At 42.0% G+C, this 10,156-nt stretch overlaps 1 protein-coding gene across 1 annotated transcript in view; it reads left to right on the top strand.

Moving 5' to 3' along the window:
* Positions 1–1,203: 1,203 nt before the first annotated feature.
* Positions 1,204–10,156, top strand: part of LOC135215380 (josephin-1-like) — a 315,685-nt gene continuing 306,732 nt past the window's right edge. Inside the window, exon 1 of the mRNA XM_064249959.1 lies at positions 1,204–1,349. The gene's annotated coding sequence lies outside the window, so the exon portion shown is untranslated. The remainder of the gene's footprint in view (positions 1,350–10,156) is intronic.

The raw sequence follows: 10,156 nt of genomic DNA on the forward strand, positions 1-10,156 counted from the left end.
TAACCGCTATGCAAATGATTAAGAAAGTTTATGTAGTATACCTTTACAAGTTGAACTGATAAATTACAAAGTAACATAGTTCAAACCTAGAATCAGATTGCTGAAGACACTAATTACATACAACCTATAATATAAGAGTTCAGTAGAGTAAAATCTCTCATGTAAGCTCAAAATCATTTACACTTAGAAAACAGATGTATTTATATATGGGAAGTAAGGTTGAGAGAGAGAGAGAGAGAGAGAGAGAGAGAGAGAGAGAGAGAGAGAGAGAGAGAGAGAGAGTATCATCTTAATGCCTCGAGCTTTGCAGACATTTCATGACTGATAAAGGCGTAAAATGTCTTTTAGTATGGGGAGCTGCTACAGACATTTATGAATTGCATGCCTATATTAAGCATGGCCGTGCAGCATTACATTAAGCTTACTAGGGAAACAAGGGCTTCTAACTGTTGGCCAAACACAGATTACCAGGATAGGATAAACTACATTACAGCTAAATTCAGCTGAAATTAATGCAAATCAATGCTTCATTTAATAACATGTTATTGTTCTAATCAGAAGATATGTAGCTACACAAGAGCCTAAAGCACTAGCTCTGTGGCACCGTAATTACGTTAAGTAACAAAGCAACTAGTAGTTCATTAGTAAAGCAAATATACCAGTGAGAAAACCTCTAATGGCTACACTAAGCGAAATAGGATATTGCCAATTCTATACATAGACCATAAAATAAATCTCCAACCTTCCATCTAGTAAAACTTGCTTAATGATGGTAGACAGTCACCTAATCGGCAGTACAGGAATGCACTATAACTTTGATTGGTAAAACCAGTAATGTTAAGCAGGAAATGCTGAAAGAAGGGAGAGTAAATCATTCAGAGCAGATAATGGTATGCAAATTGAAATGACACTTATGTTTTATGATTCATAAGAATTTATACCACTTCACTTAGGCTCTGCCTAGGTAAAGTGATATATATATATATATATATATATATATATATATATATATATATATATATATATATATATATATATATATATATATATACAGTGTCAACTGACTTGTCTGTAAAGTCATAGCTCATAGGTCCTGAGAACGCGTTAGTATATTTTTAAGACCCTATATATTCCACAAAATGAAGGAAATGAGCCATGGCTACGCAGTATATCCCATGGAATGCCATGACCGACCGACCACAACCTGTGATGTGGTACAGTAAAAGTTGGTGGTGTCAGAATCGTCAGTTGGGTTATGTTTGTTTTGATCATTACCTTTTCGTTTGTCAGTTCCATCACTAGAGCTTCGTTAATTTGCTTGTTAGGGGCACCTTATTCAATATTTTCATGTAAGTTTTACATCTCAAAGGTTCTTGGTTCCTTTTTCACATAAATTGGTAGCAAGAGCAATATTCTCGTGAAATGTTTCTGCTTGTACCTAGCTACTAGTAGTAGTACCTAGGTAGCTACTTTGGTAGTAGTACCTAGTACCTAGCCTAGTAGATAGCTAGTAGAGTACTATCAGTAATTTAATAGGCTAGTAGGCTTAAGCCATAGACCATTGACAAGGCTTACCCGAAGTATAGTAAGGACTTGCTAGGTACGTAGTAACGTAGTGCAGGGGGTCAGACCCAAAGCTTCAAGTCCACTGAAAAATTGGTCAATAAAAAGTTACTCAGTCTAGGTACCTACCTAGGCTATTCTAAAATTCTGGGAATCGGGTACCTATCTTAAAACCTACTAGCTTACTAGGCAGCTAGGTACCTAGTAGGGTAAATAACCGCATGGACTGGCCCAACTCACCGACGTTCACGGCTGGACACCCTCCAAAAAAGTACTTAGGTATAGCGTCCTGACACCGGAGATGGTCATCAGTCGCGAGTTGTTGTTGGTGAGAGACGCAGCTAAAGACCTCTACTCTCCTTTCGAAGTAGGGTAAATAACCGCATGGCCTGGATCAACTCACCGACGATCACAGCATGCTACCCTCCGAAAAAGTATTTATAGGCTAACGCGTCCTGACACTGGAGATGGGCATCAGTCGCGACTTGTTGTTGGTGAGATACGGAGCTAGGGTAAAAAACCGCATGGTACAGGGGTGGACCATGTACGATCAATGTGTACAACCCCAAAAAAAGTACATTATAACGCGTCCTGACATCGGTGATGGGCATCAGACGCGACTTGCTGTTGGTGAGAAACGGAATTAAGACCTCTACTCCGGTGTCAGGACGTGTTATAATGTACTTTTCTTGGGGTTGTACACATTGATCGTACATGGTCCACCCCTGTACCATGCGATTTTTTACCCTAAAGACCTCTACTCTCCTTTAAAAGTAAGTAATTTCTCCAGTTAGAAATTAAGGCCAAATTTAAAGCATTAAACAGAGGGTAGTGAAAAGGGTGTCCAACGCAGTGCAAATCTCACCAAAACGCTTTTGAAATTTTTACTTACGCTTAAATATCTTAGAAGATTGACGCCATCTAGATGTTTGTGGAGTCGAGTGTCAACAAACTTCCCACTTCCTGTGATAAATCCGCACACCACTTGTACCTAAAGATGCTTGGGCACTTTCATCACAACAATCGGAACACGGTCCCTAGCCACGACGTTTTTAAGGAAACTACTGTTTTGGTAGAAGACGACAACGAAGCGTGCACTAGATAATTATTTAAATAGATAGTAAAACATCAATATTTTACATATTTATGATGATTAGCTAATTTGAAAATATTCGTTATTGAAAAAGTAACTCGATTCTGACTCAAATTTAAGTCATTATTTTTCGGAATTAGAACGTTCTTTTAAGTCCTGTATTATGATGTCATGACATTTTGACTTTACCAGTTATATATTCATGCAGATTGTTATCAGCTATTCATGTAATTGTTATAATTGTAATGCGCATATATATCTTTATTATTTACTTTTTGGATATATGAAGATGTTTTACTGCCTGATTACCGCCGTACTGTGATGCAATTGCTTTCGGTCCCTGGCCCTCTGTCTGTTTTCGCACCATAAGAAATTAATGGGGCCAAATTTGCAATGACCAGAAAGTCGTTAAAAGAGGAAAGTTAGCATTGAGGGGCATATGTTTTGATTGAGAAAAATACAAATTTATACAATGGCTAGCTTGTAAAAAATACTTGATTACAAAAAACTTGATTGACAACTAAGCAGCATACCTACTATGGGTTTCAGAGACAGTACAAGCACGTTTTTTGGCAATATTTCTGTAACGAACACTCGTATCAGAACGAGATTTTGCTATAGTGCATTACACCCAGTGCTGTAATTTATAAGGGTTTCGTGAATCGCTAATCGTAAAGGATAACGACACTTGTCCTTGTACCAAGAGACAAAAACTCCATTGTCCAGAAATGGATACGAACACACGTAAAAAGCTCCACCTACCCTCTCCCCCCCCCTCCACCGCCACCCCTTTCCTTCTTCCTTCCTTTGCCTTCCTTTTGCTCTTTCTCTCTCTCTGTTGCCAATTGGTGTGTCCACCCTCCAAACTGGGTATAAGACTTACACAAAACGTGGAAATTGGTGAAATTAGCCTATGTATTAAAAGTATATATACATAAATATTAAAGCAATTTTATCATTATTGCATTACTATGACAACTAGAATTCATGGAAACAGTTTATAATAATGCATCGACGTATGTGTAAAGCTCCACTAATGTGGCAATGATCATTTTGCCATTCTTAGCATGCAAACATTAAAGGTTACATTTATTTCTGGCATACAGTTATTTAAAAAAATCAAAATACTAATACAGACTTAAATCAATGAAAAGTGCTAGAAAAAAAAAAAAAAAAAAACTACAATCCACTTACCAGTAGTCTGTTCCACTATGGTTTTCGGCAGCCATATGTACGACAAGGTTAGAAACATTGGATTGTATATACTTTAGAAATATCTGTAATTTTTCTGGGTAATGCTCTAATTTGAGTTTGAAAAAATAAATTTTTTTTTCATGCCCAACAGTTTATATTGTAGGTTATAAATATTATTTTAGTTAGTACTAACGAACATGGGTGCATCACGAAGGGCAAAGGGATGGGGCCCACTTGCCCCCCACCCCGAAATTGTCATTTCAGCGAGTGAAAACATGGCCCAGGTCTACTATGTCAGCTGAACAACTGTCCGGGTTATGTATGCTCAGCATACAACGTGATAAAATCAATTTCAACAAAACAGATTTCAGGGAAAAGTAGTTGAAATGTTTGGTAGTGACCACATAAGGAGGTTACAGATCCTTTTGTAATGAACAGTGACAAACTTAAAAATAATTTTTGACATTTAACAACATTACTTTGTTTACCTTCCATTCTATCGTATATTCTTCTGGTTAAAGTTAATTTAAGGTATCCTTTTTATATTGTATAATATTTGAATGCAGAATATAACTGTGCTATACTTTTTCAAGAAATTTTGGAATGTATTTGAATAGTAAATATGGAAGTATTGAGGAGGAGGCGTCGATGTAACTTTGTATCTCTTTGTTAGCGCATCTTGCTTCACAGGAATTATATAATTGGCATGGCAATTTCGTTCCACTGCATATATACATAAAAATGAAAAAGCGGGATAGCCGAGTACTTTCGGTCCTGTTCGGACCCTTTACTGAAGGCAAATTGATTTTATAGAGAACAACATAGTCAAAAGAAAGCTTAATATCCAAACTGACACTACAAGATTAGCAATAAGGGCAATTTTCACTCTACAGAAAGGAGGAGCCGCCTGAGGGTAGCCACACCTTGAAGGATACACGCAGTAAACAAGTTATTCTTCCAGAAAACTGTACATTTTGAAAAAACATGGGAGCGTATACAATTTAATATCATGAATTTTACAAAAAAATTTTCCCCCAAAAATTATTATTAATGAAAAGGCGAAAGAAAATATAAATATATATATATCGAGCAAGAGAGAGAGAGAGAGAGAGAGAGAAATAATAACTATATACATGTGGGACTAATTTATTAGTTGTTCATTTATTTTAAGGTCCTTCATAAACATCTTACAAATATATGGGTCCAAAATGGTAATTCCCAAGACTAAGATTTAGGTTGTTTTTATTAGTGATTTGTATAATTGCCAATTCCAGTAAATTTCTTGAAACATAATCATTAGATCTAGCAATTACCGAGGTATCACCCCAATTAATACAATGAGATTTTTATACATTCAACTTACCTGTCAGATATATACATAGCTATTGATTCCGTCGCGCCGACAGAATTTCGAATTTCGCGCACACGCTACAGATAGGTCAGGTGATCCACCGCGCTGCCGCTGGGTGGCAGGAATAGGAACCATTCCCATTTTCCATCAGATTTTTTCTGTCGGCCATACTGGCAACATCGTTGTTGGTATCTCCGGCTGGATTTCGTTTTTGGATACAATTGATCATCGTTTTGGACCCTTTGGTGACGTATTTGGATCGTTGTACTGGCATACGCTTTTGTGGACCGTTATTTGGATTTTGGCTTGGAATTTTCATCATGATGTCTGATTCTGGAAGTGTGGTGAGAATGTGTGTGAATGAAGGGTGCAAGGTGAGAATGCCAAAAGCTTCGGTTGATCCTCACACTGTATGTAAAATATGCAGGAAGTATGAATGCTCGATGGATAACACTTGTCATGAATGTGAGAGTTTGAGTGCTGAAGGGTGGAAGTCTCTAACTTCTTATTTAAAGAAATTAGAGAAAGACCGGTTAAGGAAGTCATCTTCCAAAACCAAGCCTAGCTCTCAATCTTCAAGTGGTTTGGTGAGTAATATTGTACCCTCCTCTAACATTATGAACACTCCTTGTAATATTTCAGGACCTTCTCCGAATGCAGATCCTACGGACTCTGCTTCGGAGATTGCAAGTCTTAAAGCTGCGCTTATGAAAATGGAGCGTAAAATGGCTGCCATAGAAGGTAAGCAAAGTAGTGCTGTGGAAAGTGATGTGAATTTCCCCAGTGAAGTGGAGGAGGCGTCTGATTGGCTTCACAATGCTCCCAGGCCTAGACCTCTTTCAAGCTCCCAAGCCCAGAGGAGAAGGAATGTCAAAAGCCTTACGGAGGTTATGGAGGATCCCCACCAGTCAGACGTCTCTTCGGCAGAATCTGTAACGTCACAGACTGCCAGAGAACGCATTAGAAAAAGCGTTCTACGTGAATGTTTTTCGTCCTCGGAGAATTCCTCACCTAAAAGAGGATGGAGATCAGCGGATCGTTCTCGTCCCTTGAAGAGGATCTGGGAAGAATCGGGCATAAACTCGAGTCCGGAACGTTTTTCGGAGGACTCCCCGACAGAGATTAAGAAAGCAAAGGTTTTGGCTTCTCCCGCTAAGTCTTGGAGAATGGAGAAAGAATGCTCTCCTTCCTCTCGTTTAGACCAAAGAGAAGAAACGACTAAGATATTAAAGGATATGCAAGAGTCTATTGCTTCTCTAGTCGGGGTTCTTTCGAGAGATCCTCCAAGAAGAAAGGATGTTAATCTTCCTGTGAAGAAGTAAAAAAATCCTTACTATCAACCTCCCAGAAAAGAAGATTCTTCTTCGGATGAAGGGTCTATTTTTCACAGACCCGCGAGTTCGAGGCGCCAGCCAGGCGTGAAGCGCCAGCCAAGCGCGAAGCGCCAGCCAAGCGCGAAGCACCAGCCAGGCGCGGAGCGCCAGTCAGCCGCAAAGAACTACCAGTTGAGTGCGAGGCGCCAGCTAAGAGTGAAGCGCCAACCAGGCGCTATCCGATATCGTATGAGACGGCCAAGCGCGAGAAGCTAGCCAGGCGCCAGCCGCGCGTGAGGATTCTTACAAGGAGGAAAAGACAATCAGGCACGAAGTGCCAGCCAGACGAGAAGCGCCAACCAGGCGCGAAGCGCCAGCCAGGCGCGATGCGCCAGCCAGGCGCGATGCGCCAGACTGCCGAGAAGCGCCAACCAGGCGAGAAGCGCCAGCCAGACAGCGACGCGATAGACGGTCCGCGAACGCACCAACCAAGGCGTGAAGCGATATAGTCGAGCACGATGGCGCCAGCCTACGCGAGAGGAGCCAGCGGAAGCGCAGAATCGCGCTAGCCCGACCGCGAGGCGCCAGCCGCGCGAGAAGATTCAACCAAGCGCGAAGCGCCAGCCAGGTGCAAGGCGCCAGCTGAACATGAAGAGCTGGAAGAGCGAGAAGTTATAAGGGGTAACAAAAGATCTTTATATAGTCATGTAATGTCTTCGGATAGCGAGTCTCCTACAAATAGAAACCCTAATTCAAGGAAGCAACCTGGTACATCGAAGGTTACGGTTTCAACCTCCATGTCTCAGGATGTTTTAGTGGATAAGAAAGGGAGAGCTTCTAGATCTGTCAGTCTCTCTCCTTCTAGGAGTATTTCTCCTAAAGGGAATAGGTCTATGGACAAAGATTCTAATAAAAGAGCTCGCTCTCCTTCTATGATGGAGTTGGACGAAGTGTCGGAGGAAGAAACCCCGAACAATGAGGGGGTATCTAACTACAAAGTGTTAGCCTCTCTTCTCCTGCAAGAATTTGGAGACTCTCTTAGCCCTGCAGCTCCTCCCCGAGATCTCTGTTCTCCAGTACGAAGATTCCTAAATCTTCTTCGTATTTAAAAATGAAACCAGCCATATCAATGAAGAAGGCTATTCAATCTTTAAATAATGGATGAAGGTGAAGAAGGAAGCTCAGAAGACAGTTTGTTTTTTGCACTCCTCCATGTAAGCTCGGGGGTAGGAGGGGAATATGGTACAGGACAGAGGAAGCGATGGGACTTATGCTTCCATCTTCCGCGGAGGCGGATTTTTCAAGCTTGGTTGAAGCTTCGAGGAGACATGCTTTGAATACAGCTAAAGCATAGTGGAGCATGTCAGAATTGGATCAGCACCTCAAGGGACTTTTCCATGTACTAGAAGTTTTTAACTTCTTGGATTGGTCCCTTGGAGTGCTGGCCAAGAAGGCAAATGAACCAGATGTTTTAGAGCCTGAGGTTTTGCATTGCATTTTATCCTGTATGGATAAGGCGGTTGAGGATGGTTCGGGAGAATTGTCATCTCTATTTGGAGCAGGAGTAGTGAAGAAGAGATCATTATTTGGTTCATTTCTAACCAAAGCGGTATCTCCTTCACAAAGGTCAGCCCTTTTATACGCTCCTCTCTCGGATCACCTTTTCCCTTCGCACTTGGTGAAGGAGATTTCAAAGTCTCTTGCTGAAAAGCCAACCCAAGATTTATTAGTACAATCCTCCAAGAAATCGAGACCAACAGTACCAGTGGCGAGGAAGACTACTCGTACTCCGGTAGTGCCCTTTCGGAGAGGTTCCACCTCTCGTCCTCCAACAAAAAGGAAGACAGCAGAAAAGCGAGGAAGGTCCTCCTTTCGGTCTTTCAAGAGATCAAAATAGCAGCGAAGTCCTCCAAACATCTGTAGGGGCTTGGGCGATAAGGAAAGCCGATCCTTGGACGCTAGCAGTCTTGGGGAAAGGTTACATTATACCTTTTCAGGACAGACCACCTTTGTCAAATTCCCCAAAGGAACTGTCGGCGGAGTACAAGGACCCTGTTCTGAGGGAGACACTTCTTCAGATGGTGATAGGAATGAAGGACAAAGAGGCAATAGAAGAGGTTCAGGATCCTTCCTCTCCGGGGTTTTACAACCGCCTGTTTTTAGTTTCGAAGGCATCCGGAGGATGGAGGCCAGTCTTGGATGTGAGCATTCTGAACAAGTATGTGGAAAAGAAAAAGTTCTTGATGGAGACTTCTGCCTTGGTGCTCTCAGCCCTGCGAAGAGGAGATTGGATGGTCTCTCTAGACCTGCAGGATGCATATTTCCACGTTCCTATTCACCCGTCATCAAAGAAGTATCTCAGGTTTGTGATACAAGGGAAGGTCTACCAGTTCAGGGCCTTGTGCTTCGGCCTCTCCACGGCTCCACAGGTATTTACGTACCTGATGAGGAACGTAGCCAGATGGCTACACTTGGAAGGCATAAGCGTCTCTCTTTACCTAGACGATTGGCTGATAAGAGCGAAATCCCAGGAACAATGTTTGGAGGATCTGAAGAAAACACTAGAATTGGCAAAAGAATTAGGACTTCTCAAGAATCTCGAGAAATCGCAGATGATCCCCAGTCAGGACTTTAGTCTATTTGGGATTCAGATGAATTCTCGGGATTTTTCGGGTTTTTTCCGTCCCAAGAAAGGATTCTTCGAGGGATCCAGAAAGTAACATCCTTCCTAAAGAAGGACAGGAGATCAGCCAGGGAGTGGCTGAGTCTTCTAGGGACTCTTTCTTCCCTGGAACAATTTGTATCCCTAGGAAGACTTCATCTAAGGCCTCTGCAATTCTTCCTAAAGAGATCTTGGACTTGGAAGAAGAGCCATCTATTGGACACTTTTCCGGTAACAATGGAGGTGAAGAAACACCTAAAGTGGTGGCTGCTCCCACTCAAAAAGAACGAGGGAGTGTCCCTAGAGGTTCGGAACCCAAACCAAATCTTGTTCTCAGACGCTTCAGAGACGGGATGGGGAGCGACTCTAGGGGCAAGAGAAGTCTCTGGCAAATTGGAAGAAAGAGCAAAAGGATTGGCATATAAATGCCAAGGAACTATATGCAGTGTTTCTGGCATTAAAATTCTTCGAGTCAGAAGTGAAAAATCAAGTGATTCAAGTCAACACAGACAACACCACGGCGTTGGCTTATATAAAAAAGCAAGGGGGGACGCACTCGTTTTCCCTATTCGAGATAACGAAGGACCTGTTGTCATGGACGGAGGAGAGGAATATAACCCTCCTGACCAGATTTGTAAAAGGGGAAAGGAATGTCAGAGCAGACAGGCTCAGCAGGATGAACCAAGTTCTCCCCACGGAGTGGACTCTGCACGAACAAGTCTGCCAAAGACTGTGGAACCTGTGGGGAAGGCCGCAGATAGATTTGTTTGGCGACGTTCCTGTCAAAAAGAATAGAGAACTTCTGCTCCTTAGTAGAAGACCCGAGAGCGTTAGCGGTGGATGCCATGCTACTGGAGTGGTCGGGACTTGACGCTTACGCTTTCCCTCCATTTAAGTTGCTAGGAGTAGTGATGAAGAAGTTCGTAGCATCAACAGGGACGAGATTAACTCTCATCGGCCCGTTTTGGCCATCCCAAGAT

This window comes from Macrobrachium nipponense, chromosome 5 (genome assembly GCF_015104395.2).
Source record: "Macrobrachium nipponense isolate FS-2020 chromosome 5, ASM1510439v2, whole genome shotgun sequence".
Classification (NCBI taxonomy): Eukaryota; Metazoa; Arthropoda; class Malacostraca; order Decapoda; family Palaemonidae; genus Macrobrachium; species Macrobrachium nipponense.